At 39.7% G+C, this 16,547-nt stretch overlaps 1 long non-coding RNA gene across 1 annotated transcript; it reads right to left on the minus strand.

Annotated features, from left to right (window-relative positions):
- Positions 1-210: 210 nt before the first annotated feature.
- On the minus strand, positions 211-2,105 carry LOC146319935 (uncharacterized). Its single transcript, XR_014771492.1, has 2 exons — positions 1,736-2,105; positions 211-1,078 (listed from the first exon to the last, which is right to left on the minus strand). It is a non-coding gene; the product is annotated as an uncharacterized LOC146319935 (long non-coding RNA).
- Between the last annotated feature and the right edge of the window lie 14,442 nt (positions 2,106-16,547).

Here is a 16,547-nt window from a genome sequence, read left to right on the forward strand (position 1 = left end):
AATCTCTCAACTCAGTCAAGTAAGCTGCTGTTACAGAAGCACTAACCTCAGTACTGTAAACACTGGCTAGACTTTGAATGTGATGAACAACCCTTGGGTCTGTAGTGGTTCTGCTTAAAGGTAACTGTCTCGCTAGCTCTCTGGCTGTAGCCTCATGTTGAAACTCAACAATAACCTTTAACTCTTTTTCTGCAGATGGAACTTTAACCATTCTGGCCACTGGCCCATGCTGTTCCAGGAAGCAAAAGGCTTCGTTATCAAGCTCAGTGTTAGTTAGCCCACTAACTAAAACTGCATTTTGGATTTTAATATTTTCTGACTGCACAACCTCCATTTTTGCAGGTAAATGAAGACAGTTTGTAGTAAAACTCAAGGTAAGTACATGTGAAATTTGCCGTTTGTTGCTCCAGTTACTTAATTGTGTCTGTTCTAATGTAAAAGTTAAGTGCTTGATCACGAATAAAACCCTCCTGGCTGGCTCGCCAAGTTTTGCCTGTAACCCACTAGTTACTTCAGAGTTTGGACCAGGGACTAGGTTCGTGGAGGAGGGCTTAAAGAGGAATTGACAGACACAATAACTAAATGGAGCCACAAGGTATGTTGGAAGCAGTCGACTGTATTAGCAGTATGAAAAAAAATAAAATAAAATAAAATTCAGTGCAATGGCATCTGATCACTCAGTGGTTCACAATTTTCTTTTTCAGTATAAAACCAAATAAAAGTGTCCCGTTGGAACAGTAACGTTCATGTAATAGTTCCTTGAATGTTCCTTTAATGTTCCTTTAATGTTCCTTGAATGTTCCTTTAATGTCTTGTCGTCGTTAGTCAGCGCGCTTTGTATGTATGTCAAGTCAGGGGAAAGTTCAAAGAGTCAGGGGTCACGCGTCAAATGTGTGTGGTGGGCCTACCACAGACACTATCAGTTAAGGTGAAGAAGGGGTTGGATATCCTCTTCTGGCTCAGATGTGGATTCCCTACCCCGTTGGGCAAGGAAAATCTTCACTGGCTCGCCATCTCCCTCAACCAGGAGAATCCAGATCCACCTCTCAAGGCTTCTATAGGGTCTCAAAAACCTAGCCTGTATAAAGACAGGGCTATCACTACACAGAATCATCAAACTTCTCTTATGGCCATATTCAATACATAAATCTCAACACACTACTGAAACACAATAGTGATTAAATGAATTATCTTTGTAACTGTACAGTTCTTCCCTTTTTTTTCCTTAAGGTGAGTATTTTCACACATTTTTAATCATTTTTAGTCAACATGAATTATTTTAGCTATTTAGCCATGAGTTATGGTCATTTTAGCTAATTTTCCCACATTAAATATGGTTCATTTTAATCCTTTTTCCAACCATTTCACACATTGAATTCACAACTTTGTATTATGAACTGAATTTTAGCAAAATGCACCTTTAACACACATCAGAATATCAATTCAGAGCGTCAGAGTTTCTGCCTCTGTGATATATGAACATAGCAGCATTTAGCAGCATTTAACAAAACACACACCCTAACAGTACGAATACACAGGAAAATAAATAGCACACCTCGGTTGTTTCATCAGATTATCAGAGCAAATATGTAGTTTTAACTCTTAAAACACACAGTAAACAGTAACAGCGGGTCACGTTCATGTATCAACAAGTTTCCTACCCTCTCACGTGCTGAATTACGATGTGGCTACTACAGTTAGCATGTGCTAGCACTAGGTAGCTCGAGCAACTCACCAAGCCTCTGTCAAAAATAATAATCCACAGATCCTCGACCACCTCTCTGCTGCAGGTAGGTACACTTCCACAGGTTATTCTGGGTTGATAAAGGAGTTAACAACCGCTGTTTTCGTGACTTCTTATTGACTTTCTCTTCCGTGATTTCCCTCTGCTCGTATCGCTGCTCTGACTCTGTAGCTCTGACTCCGCGCTGCACTACTCTGCATTCTCCCTCCGCACTGTAACTCTCGCGAGAAGAGGGTGGGACTACTTTCTCTCACAAACCATCTATATAATACAACAAATAAGATTTGAGAGTGTGCAAAATAATATTACTAACAGAATAATAACTAAAAAGGGTTAATTAAATAAAAAATAATATTTTAAGGGGAACAACAATAGTAACTGTTTTCTACTGGGTTACACATGTCATTAGGTTCTCAGAATTGCTGATAATAAGAGGTTTTTGCAGTAAGCTTGTGTTGTTTGATGAGGCGGTGATAGGCAGAGACTAACAGCAATTAGAGTTGAAAATGCCTTAAAAGGATATGTTAGGGGCCTGCAATTAAAAAAGTGAACACAAACAAAAGTGGGACTGTGGGTAACAAGCGAAACAAAACAAAATGGTAATGATCATTATGATGAAATTGATTAACAAATTCCTAAACCTTTATAATATAGATTGTGGCTTGATTATGCATGGACTCCTGACTGCAATTTCTTATTTTCTATTATTCTATGGTCTGTGTATTTCATTAGTGTTTGAAACTAAACACAAGCTAAGTACATGCTGACATCCACTCGATGTCAGGAGAAAGGCATGGACACACACAGTTCAGTTGGTCTTTTATCATCACCAGAACAGAAATGTAAATGTTGGTGAAGTTGCAGTCCAGCAGATTAGCTAATACATGTTGTGAGATAAGAGTCTCTACAGCCCCTGTCACTCCTCTGGGAATGTACACTACAGTCTAAACTAAGAATATGTTTAACAGCTTGGACACAGAATGAGTATGGAAGTCAAACTGAGGCTGTAGAATCAGTGATGACAACATAAAATAAGACAGTCACTCAACAATGTAAAAAACAAAAAAAGACTTAAAAGATGGACCAAGATGAAAACAAAGTAACAGACGTAACAAGACATAAATGATGTAAAAGATGTAACAAGACATAGCAAGATGAAAACAAAGTAACAAGATGAAAATTACATAAAAGATGTGATAAGATGAAAATGATCTAACATATGTAACAACACGGAAACAACCTAAAAGAGGTAACAAAACAAGAAAAAAGACACAAAAGACAAAATGACATAAAAGACATAACAAGAGGAAAACAAGGTGAAAGATATAACAAAATGAAAATGATGTAAAAGACGTAAGACGAAAACAACATAAATAGTCTAAAAAACATAAAGAGAGGGAAGAAACATAAAAAATATAACAAAAGAAAAATGAGGGGAAAAATCATAATAGGACAAAAATGACATAAACATTCCAAAAATGTAACAAGACAAAAATGACGTAAACAACATAAATGACAAGACGAGATGAAAGCAATGTAACAAAGCATAAGCAACGTAAAAGACGTAAATGACGTAAAGTGACTGAGAGAAAGAAAGACGCCTCCAACCCCAAAAAATCATTTGATAAAAGATTTTCTGCTCTTAAAGTATGCAATTTGATCATTTACAATTATGACAAAACTATACAATGTTTTATATGAGTTTAAGAGAGATTTTCTGGAGAGAAACCATGAAAGTGATGCAGTACATACTAGCTATATTTACTGCATTTAATTCTAAAGAAAAGAAATAGATGGAAAGATGGAACTAATTAAACATGTATAAAACTCAAAAACAAAGAATTTCCATGCAAACACTGGGGATTTAGAGACTTCTTATTGCCATGCATTCTGAGGATTATTTGAACTCTGGCATTGTTTGAGTTCCAGCATCAGCAAGCTTAGCTGCACATCCTCCACCTGTCTGAGCCACAGACCCCAGCGGATCACAGGGCTATGACACGGACGACAGGACTGTTGTCCTCTGCCAAAGATGAATGTTATTAAGTGTCGTAAACTGAAGCTTTTTGGTGTAAAGTGAAGTCTGAAATATACAGAGCGGGCAGACCCCTTCCCTAATAATTTTCAGTCAGGCTCTTCAGCTATTGGACAGATTTCCTGCTGGTGTCAGGCCAGTCCACCTCGCTCCAACCTCTCCACCTACCTCTCCCATCACCCATAAATGTCTGAAAGTCATGTTTTCACAACAGAGAACACATTAGGCAGGTTGCCAAGTAGTTACAGTAAATATTTACTGTATGTAACCAAATTCCTGTAAGATCCTATGATACTTCATATTATGGCCTTGTGCACCTACTTTACCTACTTAACCTACTTGAGAAATGTGGTCTTTGTTTTTGCTTTGCAAGCGTTATTTTTGTTTGGGTTTATTGTTCTGGAAGTTCCTCTTGCCTTACTCTAATGTTGGAGCAGCTGACAGAAAATTTTGCTCAGTTTTTCCACTTTGAGTAAAAAAAAAAAGTCTACAAATATTATTACTTGGTGGCTATATTTTCAAAACAAACATGGCACAGCACTGCCAAGACCACATATATTAGCTTTTTTCTTTTCTAATTGTTATCTTAAATACATTTTCTCCTTATGTCAACATAACTGATCATATTGTCCATGTGCAGAAAGACAAGGCGCTTAGTGTGCTCCACATGAGATTTAATTTGGCACGTTCTCACGGGCAAAATGGCGAGTTGGCAGCGGTACGGGCACGCTGCTCAGTTGAGCATGTCAGAATCTTCACGCAGCCTTGTTCGTTATTGCCCAGTACAGCGTCACCTGCAATGTGTCAAAAAATGTGCTGTGATTGTTTACCGGCCACATAAGGTTGGTGGACTTCCATTGATTTATCCATTAAACGAACACATCTGGGGCTGTATTCAACACCCTGAGACTAAAACTGGCTGAGGAGATGAGAAAAAATATGTGTGAAAACTTAAAGTACAGGACATTTTGGTCGACAAGTCAGTCAGTTTGCGCTAAAAGTAGCTCCAGCCCAAGAGCCGTCAGAGACAGTCCAGACTCTGAGACCTCCAGAGCCTCCAAAACATGTCCACAATCAGCCAGATGCTGCAGCTCAATGTCTCATTGTCTCATTTGGAAACATGCAAAACTTTTTAAAGCATCCTGAGATAATAAGAATCAGCTCATACATGCATGCATTTGGGGAACGCCTCATGGTGTTTCCCTTACGGAGAAATGTTCTGGAAATTATGAGTGACTGGTTAAAATGCGATCTGCCTGCATCATCAAGGTTGTGTCTTCTTGGGGACAAAACAGTGGTGCCACAGTTAAGTAAATTTGTATTCAGAGTATTAATAATTGGCTCAACCACCTGTGCTCGCATGATTCTTGGATGCTGGAAGGAGCCTCAAACTCCCACACTGAAAATGTGGAAGAAACAAATGATGGAAATAGTTGCATGTGAAAAGATGGTGGGAAGACTGAACCGCAAAAAATGATATGGTGACAGCTTGAGTGGATATATACATGACCAGACCTTGACTAGAACACAAAGGCTTAATGCAATATTATGCCATTATTTTCCCGCGTTTGAAAAAGTTGATTCAACTTAATGGAAAGTTTGATGAGGATGAAAGTTGCCTTTCATACTTTATATAGTAAAGCATCTGTGTACTGGAGACCAAATAGCAAGTTGGAGCCATAGACTGTGTGTTAAACGGTTGAAGTGAGTTGTTTTAATAAAAGTAAAACTGGAAATAAAAAACAGTTATACCATGTATTTCAACTGAACATATCCCCTTGATCATTTTATGATTTATTACAGTAAATATATTGCAGGTTTCTCCTTTACAGATAAAAAACACCTACACACATTTGACTTTTTGTCCTCCGTTCCCACACACCTGAGATTATCTGCGACTATCTTTCATCCTCAGTCACCCAGCATACCCTGTGAGAGTGTTTACATACACTATACATATAGCTTTTGCACAATATACAAGTGCTTATGCATGTGTGTTTGTGGGATGGATATAATAAAAGGAATGCAGTACATAGGGTATTGGGTTAGTCTACGTATTACTGTAAAGTTAAGAGATGAGGGTTCAGGCTCAGGTTAAAGAGACTGAGGGATGAAAAGAAGTTAGTGTAATGTCCCCCCCACAATTTTTTAACAGAACAAGGACGTATGTGTGCTGGTGGGAGTGAGCGCAGCTTGATATGTGGGCGTGTGCTTGTTTCATCTGCCTTATCAGGTGAATCTCCACATATTAATCGTAAAGTCGTGGTTACAGGTCAAATGATCTGTGGCCTCGGCAGATACACTGCAGCTGCCTAGAAAAACAGCATTTTTACAAGAATTACTCCAAGAGTTTTTCTTTCTGACCCTTAAAATACAACAAATGGCTTGGTCTATAATGAGGCCACTTAATTTGGGCGGTGCGGTCCAAAGCGAGATACAATGACGCGCCTTGAAAGGCTGTGGATGGAGCTCTGTGTTCGTGCATGTACATGACAAGTTGGTGGAAACATTTGGTTACTGCAGAGGATGCAGGCCAGTCAAAAGGACTTCTGTGAGCTCAAATAAGGCCTGTTTATATCCCTATTACAAGAAAAAAACATCTTAAGGCTGATTGACGGGCTTCTCATGTCTTAATTATTATACAGCCAGAGAAAATGGGTACACCTTGTACCGAACTTCTCACTCACACTGGGCTGGGCTGTGACATTAGTCTGGAAAATGAGTGTATATCTCTCCCTCTTTCAGTGTGACTGGCTGTACACACTGTGTATTTGAGCATGTCAACACGTCACTGCAGGTAACGTCTGCAAACTGTCTCATTTTTCACTGATGTTTAGAATAGGACAGTGAGAGTCTGCTGTGCAGTATGACAACTGTGGATGGATACAAAAGAATTTACTTGGAACCATATAAACACGCCTGAATGTTTGAATGTGATATAAATAGACAGAGAAGGGGCAACTTAACTGGTTTCAGTTTCACAGGGTGGCACAACATGAAATCTCTTGTATCTTACAGTCAGGTGGGGGATAAGGATGACCTGCAAACAAGGTGAATACCCAAATCGTACCATCTCGAACATGTTCATAATGTTGGATCTGTTCAAACCTGTCTCACTTTCACAGACTGTGCTGTTCTGCACTGTGTGTATCATGCAACAAGTCTCAGGAACTGTGTGTGTGTGTGTGTGTGGGGGGGGGGGGCTGTGGGGCTTCATTTTCTGCCACCAATATTGTTTTTCATCTTTTTTGTCTACTTGATAATATAAAAGTTATCAATATGGGAAAAAAAATAGGGGATTAGAAGCTATAGTAGTGATTCAATAAATCAGTCCTTCCGGGAAGTTGCGATGCTGCGATCACAATAATTGGTATTTATCAATGTATGTCATATTTCATTGTAAAAAACTCAGCACTAAAAACATTGCAACATGCGCAGCGATGTTTCGGAAAAGGTGCTGTGAAATCAGGCATTTTAGGTCGCAACCTCTCCCCAAAAAAAGCCTGTGAAATCCTGGAGGGGCTGATAAATGAAAATATGTGCATACAATATAGCGCACAAATTAAATAAAAACTCAGCAGAGTGTAGATCTCTGCCTGGCAACAGATGATGAAGCACCTACTGCAATGACACCACAACCACTTGATGCAACCAGCGGAGATTTGCAAAGTTTTGACTAAAATTTTTTCGAGCATATGTTTTCTTATCTATGTGTATGTAAAGCTTTTAACAAAGTAATTTTGTATTGTATAATCTCTATAAAATAATGTGCTGGTATTACAACTGAGCGTCCTGGGTTCACCTAACCATGAGCAATAAAAAGAACAGTAAGTCAGTACTTCTATTCAAACATTGTTATTTATGACAAGCGACCAAGCAGCTTTACAACATTTAAGTTAAGCCTGTTCTCCTGAAAACAAAAGCCCACTATTCTCTAAAAAACACTGGAGTTGGAGTTTAGTGACTGCCTGTCTCACTGCCTGTCAGACTTCATTAAAATATTTGCTCAATTTAACAGTTATTAACATCTATGCCTTCTAATGACTTCTTTTGACTCATGAACAGACACTCACTCATTCAGCAAACATTCAGCATTAATTTGAAGTTTAATTAACGTGAAACAGGCAAACAATAAGAGTTATTGTGGCCTGGAATAGAAATTTCAAAGAGGCACTGCGGCTGTAGCGTTGCTATCCGAGAGGCATGCATTTAATCTTGAGTCATTTGCATTAAATATGTTTTTATCTCTGTGTTTTGCCCTCCTTTGTCCAGCTTTGAGCCACGTTGTAACAAAGTACTAAAGACGCAGGTATGATAGCTGACGCTGTGCAGATGTTCACCATATTCAAGTTAAGTTGTCTACAAGTGAAAGATCAACTTCATTTATGTAGCAACAAAAACAAAGAGCACTGCTATATGAGAGAAATGCTTGTAATGTAGTTTTGAAGGACTGATGACCAGGCACGCAGACAGTACAATTACATAAGAGAAACAAAGTAATCTCTTTAAATTTTCTGGTTTATTATTATTATGCAGTTTGCTCTCCCATATTTTCTCTTTGCATTTCTTGTGCCCCTATTTCACCTTTGTACGCTCAATTAACTGTGTTTTGTTTCACATTCCTCTTTTGTACATGACTGTCATCGCTCTGTCAGGCCATCAAGATATTCTGTGAGGCCAATCTTTATCTAGCATGTTTACCTGACAGAGGACTTCACCAGAATCTCACCTGGTCTGCCATCAATAATTCAGTGAGATCACAGGTGGTAATGCGTAATTATGGTGATTAATGTCAACTAAACCCCCCCGCTGACCGCGGAGGGCCACCACGCCGCTGACACCAGCTGTACTCATCGATCCACACAGGAGCAGACAGGAGCTGAACCAGAGCTCTCCTCTCTCCGTCTGCGTCTCCGTCTGTGGCGCCAGCACCCTGCGCTCCTGCCGTCCTCACTCTGACACTGATGCGCAGGATGATCAGAAGCAAACCACTTCTTTTATTAAGATATAAAGCAGGAGTCAACCTCTGACTCTTATTTATTGTATGTCTTAAAGCAATAATGGCAGACCTTTTGGCTGTATGATTTTTTTAATAGCGTGCTGTAATGGTCATCGCCAACGGTCTCGCAGATTTAGAACCTCTTACCGACCTGCTCCGTGACCCCAAGGTTCAGGAGTGTCACAAACAGCAGGACAAGATGGCTCACATTTATTTTTGCTTCACTGTTTACCAAATGGAAACGCCACCATGGCTATTATTCACAATGTGTCGTGACAGCGCTTTGCTTTCAAAACTAGATGAACAGGATACTGAAATTAACTGGCCTGCTGCCTGTAGGATGTGTCCTGTTTTCTACTGAAGGTAACTATTGGTCATGTTCAGCTACTCCCAAAGAAAACACAAGCAACACTTCCTACATGCTGAAGAATGGACATTTAATTAACAGGCCGCAAAAAGGAGAGACCTTATATAACTTGAGTGACAGAGACACCAACCTCTTGTGCACCATCATGTGTTGTAATCCGTACCGTCATAAAATAAATTGCGGAGTGAAGTCGAGATGAAATTAAAAAAATGCTCTTTTAAAGCCTTTAGATAACATCCCAGGTCATATTGTGCACCTTTTTCACAATATATCCTCCCCTGGTTACTGGCCGTCCCATTGGACGGAAAGTCGTTATCCTTAAAACAAACGCCCACTGCTCCAAAAATACAAACTATCCCTGCATTTGTTAGGGTCAGAGAGTGTGTGGATTTGGAGAAATTTTCAGGATTATGGGCTTTTCAGTCCAGTGGGACATTTTTTGGTCATAACAATGGCAACTCTTCAGAGGTCTTCATGCTAAGCTAAGCTAACTGGCTGCCCACTGTGGCTTCATATTTACAGGGTAGATTGATAATGATCTTCTCATCTTCCTCACTTACAATAAGCAAATAAATGCACGCACCAAAATGTCAAACTATATCTGTATATAAAAGTAGGGAAGCTCAGGCAGGCTGCAGGAACTCTGCAGGAGTGCAAGACTCGTGCAAGATTGTAAACTGACAATAACAAGTGACAGTGAGTCCTACACTGTAAGTTGATCAGCCTTTTATAACTGTCAGTTGTCTGTTAATGCAAAGTTAAGTCTGTTATCATGAAAACAAAAACCCGCTGTTCTGAAAATAAACACTCTGGACTTGGAGTTAAGTGGCTGCCTGTGTCACTGCCTGCCAAACTCCATTAACATTTTGCTCAGTTTAACAGTTATAAACAACTACGCCTTCTGCAAGATTATTAATGATTTCCTACAACTCATAAACAGACACTTACTCATTTGGCAAACAGTCAGCATTCACTTGAACTCTAATTAACATGAAACAGGCAAATAAAACACTTATTCCAGCCCAGATCTCTGATAACATATCATGGTCATTTTATGATTTATTACAGTAAATAAATTACAGATTTCTCCCTTGAAATATGATACATTTTAATGAAGCATGATGAAGCAGGTGGATGCGAATTCGGCATTCAAATCTAATCACAAAGAGAAGCAGCTGGAGACATTTGTGCTTTGAGGTGTGGATTATGCAAAAGCTGCTGTCACTACTGCTGAGGAACCACAAACTTTTTATTACTTTTTTTTCTGTACAAACATGAGCTTGAGATTGGAAGCATCTGCACGCATTAGAGTGTTTTTCATTATGAAATACTTCAGATAGCCCTAAATTAGCCTGTCACTGGTCTCAGACATCTCTCTTGAGAGTGTATGGAGAGACATTGGTGCCTTAAACCCTCCATATTCACTGCAGAGCCCCCAGAATAGACCCCACAAAACCTCTGCATGTGGTTCCACTCAAAGTGTAATGAGTGTGATTTACCCACGACATGATAGTTGCGGAAGGCTGAATAGCTCGGTCCTTAAACCACCCTCCTCTCACCTCAACACATGGTTGAATATTATTGTATCCGCTGGCTGAGGAGCTGCTTTTGGGCTTTAACCCCCACAGGATACACGAGAAAGAAATGTGCTCTGGTCAAATGTCATTTCCGTGTTTAATTTTCTTCTGTATGGATATTCATACAAGATAAAGAGGAGGCATCATTAGCGTTCTGGGGGCTGAAGTTTTGTTTTGCACTTGCAGCAACTCCTTCCTCCTCCTTCCAGTCATGATTAGCTCCTCCAGCTAATGTCGAGTTTCCTGTGCAAAAGAAAAAAAAGCGACCAAACAAACTCGCAGGAGGCATCTGTAAACATCTGATGCACAGAAATCAATCCAAACTGCACTGAAGCTGTGGCGTGAAGAGAATCCCAACTAAAATTACTACATGCTTTAATCTGTGTTTTGATCACAGTCCTTAAAGGGATAGTTTGGATTATTTAAAGTGGAGTTGTATGGGCTACTCATCCATCTCTTCACCCAACTTCAGCTTGGGGGAATAAACAGGAGTTCTGGTTCTGTCCTCCTCCCAAACCAGGGAGGAGTATTGTTTTGTTTGAAGTGCCGTTGGAGCAGCATCATGTCTCCTATTAAAGATAAATCTGGCGTCCAAAAATGGAAAGAAAGGGAAAAAAAGAGAGGCGAGAGAAAAGAAAGGGTGACAGAATGTCATCCAGTTCTTCAAAAAGGAAGCTGGGTTTAGTCCTTGACTGGTGGAAATTAATCAGCTTTGGCCACAGTGAAATTGGTCACTGTTGCTACTCTGACATTAGTTTCTTAATGTTTCCACTGAAAATTTTGAGGGTTTACTCTTGTTTACATTTCACTCCTCTTTTAGCCAACATTCAGTCAATGCAGGCAAACTTTTAGCAAACTGTTTGTGCTAAATTGGTTGTCCCTTTTGCTCCTGGTGCCAGGTCCCACAGATGCAGATTCAGACTGAGGCTCAGCAGCCCCGTCTCCCCACCTTCATCCCCCACATGAACCTGCCCTGTTCCCAGCTGAAGACTGGATGATGGAAAGTTTATGAGTGAATCTGAGTGACAGTCATGGTAGTGACTGATTTTATTGTTATGATGTTATTAGAAATAGGATTATATTAAAGGATATATTATCATATGTACAGCAATAGCACCGGATTGGCGTGGCTTGCGGTGGCGGGGCCCGATGTGACATCTTTTCATAGGGCCCAAAATCCCCAGCGGCGTCTCTGGTGTTTTGTGTCTACGCTCATACCAGCGGCTCCTGTTCCACTTTTGTTTGACAGGACGGAGACATTAAACGTCTCTCATTGCTCCTCCTGGAAAAGCAATGGTCCTTCAGCAGATCCAAACAACATCTTGAGGAGCCACTCGATTAAAAAAAAAAAAAAAAAAAAATCACATCTCCTCTTGCTTAACAAATGGCCTCCTATTGGTCCTGCTGAGCAAACTCTGATGTCAGCAAGATTTACACCCTCTGGTATTCTCCGTTGGCAGTGTGTGGGAGAGTGACTCTGCGTTGACTTTTCCAAGCATGGGAGTGTTGGCACTGAGCAGACGGATGGCGTTGTGAATTGAAATGTAAACTTGTGAAATCCAGATGGCTGCCATGGATCAGGCCTTCGATAAACGCTGCGAGTCTTGACAGAGAAACACCAGAAGTTCTTTTTTTTTTTTAATTCAAGCTGATTGGAACATGTGATTTTTAAGGTTTCCATGGTGAGGTGGGAAACATTCTCAGGGAACCGTGTGGGGAGTAAAAGTGTAATAAAAAGACTTTTTAAAGCGTCATGACTGCTCTGATGATTTACAGTCTGCCATCACGAACAGAGCAAATCCCTGACTGTTCTGCACACTGTAAATCCCATTTTCCTAAGAGTAAGTATGCAGTTCCTGTCAAAAATACCGATCTGCTCTCTTAAATCTGCACACTGTCTTTCAAATTGCATGCAGCGCATACAGCAGAGTCCAATTGTGCGTGTAGGTGATAGATCAGTTCCTCCCATTAAATTCTGAGGAGAGCTAATCCATAGTCAGGTGGCCTTTGTTGTCATGGTAATAAAAATAAACGTGGTGAAAGTGTTGAAATAGTCGTAGTGATGCTGCTTGTTGATCAGCAGAGACAAGACAAGCATACGTGTTCACCTGACTGGATTTGGGCTCCTAATAGGTCAAAAGCAATACAGTACACATAGTACTGAGGTTTCCTGATGGACAGATAGCTTTACGTGTTTCTGCAATAACTTAGTAACAGCTTACTACCTTTATCTCTGTTAATTGTGACTCAGGGGTGCTAGGAGACAAATTCAGCAAGAAAAACACTATTTCCTGTATCAAATTGGCCTCCCTTGGTCTTGGAGGCTCCAGAAAAGTCGGCTATTATGACTGCTCCACTTCCTGCATCCATGGGCCGCTAGCTGCGTGTCAGGGGGTGGGGTGGGGGCAAGAGCGTATCGAACATTCAGCGCTATTGACTATTGTAAACGATGACCCCGACAAGTTCCTCTCTGCGGGAAACATGTAATAAGCATAGTAGGAAGCACTCTGCTAGATTCTTTCATGGGAACTTTCACACAAGACACAGACACAGTTGAGTTGAGCACACAAGAACAGTCAAGTGTCTCGATCATTTTCTATTTGTGGGATTTGGACACATCTGCTCTCCAGAGAAGTTAGAGGGAAAGATCGGTAGCACATCGTATGCACACATGTGCACTGTGCACTATTTGAAAGTGTAAATTTTAGTTATTTGTATGCAGATTGAAGAGTGGGGAAAAAAGTATTGTGGTTCTTTTTATTATGTTTCTTGAATCAATGTTTAAAATATTCATAAATAACTAGAGCTTGGCAACATGCATGCTCATGTTTTAAGGCATAAATTATGTCTTCTCTGTTAAAACAAACTAATATCTGCTGATTTCACAATGACAACTCAGTCTTTTACTCTGGCTTCAACACTCCACACTAACCAGCTACAGGAACCTCAAAGGGTCAAAATGTATTGATCAATACTTGATGAACAGGAACAGATGAATGTACTTCACTTTGGAAACTATATACTTTTTTATTCATTCTACTGTACATTCTATTTACCACTTTTATATGCAGTCAAGTTTAGGGTTTTGAAAGGCAGTTTACAAGTTTAATTTCATATGTGAAGAATGTCAGTTTAAATGCTCACAATGTGCTGTGTGCAGCTTTCAGGGGCCAAACATCTTAATTTATTTATTATTCTCTTATGGCACCAGCTTGATGAACAGGAACAGCTAATTTTTTACTTCATAAAGTATTTCATTCACTACTTTTATAAGCTGTATTGCAATGATGCTACTGAAGTAAAACATCATCTGTGTTAAAAAGCAAACAAAAATCTGAATAAATTGTAATATCAAATCACAATACTTGCACAGGTGTTGCAAAAATTTCAGTGACAAACTGCTGAAGTCAAGTGCACTGGAGAATTGTTTTAATCTGAAGAATGTGCACATGATTAAACACATGATGTTGATGTTTTACAGATCTGATCAGATACATTTGGCCTTAATGGCTGAATTACATCACATGTAAGAAAAATCACAAACCAATCCTGTCATCAACAACATTTCCATTAGTTTTGTCACTTGAGCAGAGTAAATGTATGGAGTTATTCTTGCAAATGATTTATTATGCATTATAAATCACTGCATACACAGTACGCTAATGTTACCACTGCAGGACTCCTTCTGTAATGGTGAGAAAGCTGTCACAGCTGATTCCACTATCAACAACTCAGCTTGTGCCAGCTGCCATGCTTGGCTAGACCAGGACCAGGTCCAGATAATGGCATCTTCTCACGCAAAGACAAATGAGCAGCTGTCAAGTTGTCAGCTCCACAGCAGTGACCTTCATCTGCAGAAATGCCGTCCGATGGGGCCTCTTGGTCATCAGCTTTAAAAAGGCGCCAGTGTTTTGTTTTTGCCCGCTTTTCCCTTTTGTGAATGCGCTCACTACTCCACAACTTCCTGTCAGATGAGTGACAAAGTGGAAAAGGAAAAAAAATCTATTTAAACCTAAATGGGGCAAAAGGGAAGGGAACATTGTGTATATGATGGCAAAGAGAAACATCGGTCAAACTTTTATTAGATTTTCTGTAAAGACCGTTTGTTTTACGAGTGACTTTTATTGGCAGCAAATAAGTACAGATGCAGCCTTCTACCTACTGGAGATATAAAAACTCATGTGCAATGAAATGATCTAAAAAAAAAAACAGTAGTCTGTTCAATGCGTCTGTCACAATACACTTATTAACCCAAGTACAAACCACTTGAAAAACCTTTAATTGAAAAATTTGACATTTTGAGAAATGTGCTTAGATGCGATGATTAATAACACTCGTCAGTGTATTCAGTAGGGAGCTGGTTATCTTAGCCTGGCATGAACACTGGACTAGTTCTGTCCTTTGGCAACAAAATCCACATCCCCAGAACCGGTCCTGACCTCCATGGGGCCCTGAGCAAAATTCTGCTCTTAACTGACTGGTGAGCCACGTAAACTGTTTGCCATACAGTCACTCCCCTCCCACTACAGTCCTCCTTCCCCAGTTTGCTCCATCTGTCGGTCAAAGAATAAGTAGATTTATATAAAACAGAAAGAGGTACAGAAAACAATATTTAATGAACAGAATATTCTGTGCAGAATCTTAAGATAACAGAACGCTGACATTAACATAAATGAGAAATATGAGAATGTATGAAATGCTGAAAATACTAAAACATAACACTGAGCTTTGGGTCTGCTGCCTGGTAATTAGCCAGTTAGGTGATTTAATATTTAATCAATCAGTCCAGATTTACATACTTATTTAGTATTTTTCTTGAGTTCCATTTTATTCGACATTATGCTTCTATACTACATCCTAGAGGCAATGAATCATGGTCTTATAGACCATGATGCAGACAGACAGACTGCAGCACATCAGCCTCAGACAGACAGAGAGAAGAAGGAGCATCAACTTCATGTTACTGTGAATGAATGATATCAAACTTATAGAGGAGAAAGTTTAAAGTCTAAGTCTAAAGTTTCTCTTTAGTTCTGCTTCATCCTCTCATGAAAGTTGGAAACATTGACACAAGGGGAGGCGGGGCCCTCGCAGACCTCGTGGGGCCCTATGCAACTTGCGTAGTGTGCGTATAGACCGATCAGCTCTGTACATTCAACACACAGCACCTCTACAGCTCCCAAATTAACTAGGTATTTTACCACTGCTTCTTTATCCTAAACTAAGCTAACCCTTTCTTAGCTGTAACGGTTAAGAGTACGAGCCTACATTCATTTGCAAAGTTCAAAAGCCAGCGTCTGTGATAGTGTGAGATTAGTGCATCATGGTTAACTCTCATATCTGTGAAGGATCCATTAATGCTGGAAGGTACATACAATATTAACTCTCTTTTAGTTCTCCGTTTGGTCTTTTGAGGGAATATATTAGCTACTAATGTTCACCAAACTTAATCTGTCTGCCATTTGGTGCTGAACAGGTAATGTACAGTGTTTTTTTTAAAGAACTTTTTCACTGAAAACAGCACTTGAGAGTGTTGAGAGTGAACCAAAGCAGTAAAGTTGCGGGCCAGACAACTAAACACTGAGCTGAAACTTGTTATAACACTCCGTCAAGTTGAACTGCAGATTCAGTGATAATTCTCTATAAGCAACCCTGTTTTGTTGTGTCAACCAATACATTTGTGGACATAAAAATACAAATTATAGCCGCTTTAAAGAAGAAATGGTAAAATATGAATGAATCAAAAAACATTGGAATATTCAGGGCAAAAAAACATCTTAAAAGTTGCATAACTGCCAAGAAATACATAAATCCTTTTGTGAGTA

This window comes from Lutjanus erythropterus, chromosome 10 (assembly GCF_056507025.1).
Source record: "Lutjanus erythropterus isolate fLutEry1 chromosome 10, fLutEry1.hap2, whole genome shotgun sequence".
Taxonomy (NCBI): domain Eukaryota; kingdom Metazoa; phylum Chordata; class Actinopteri; order Lutjaniformes; family Lutjanidae; genus Lutjanus; species Lutjanus erythropterus.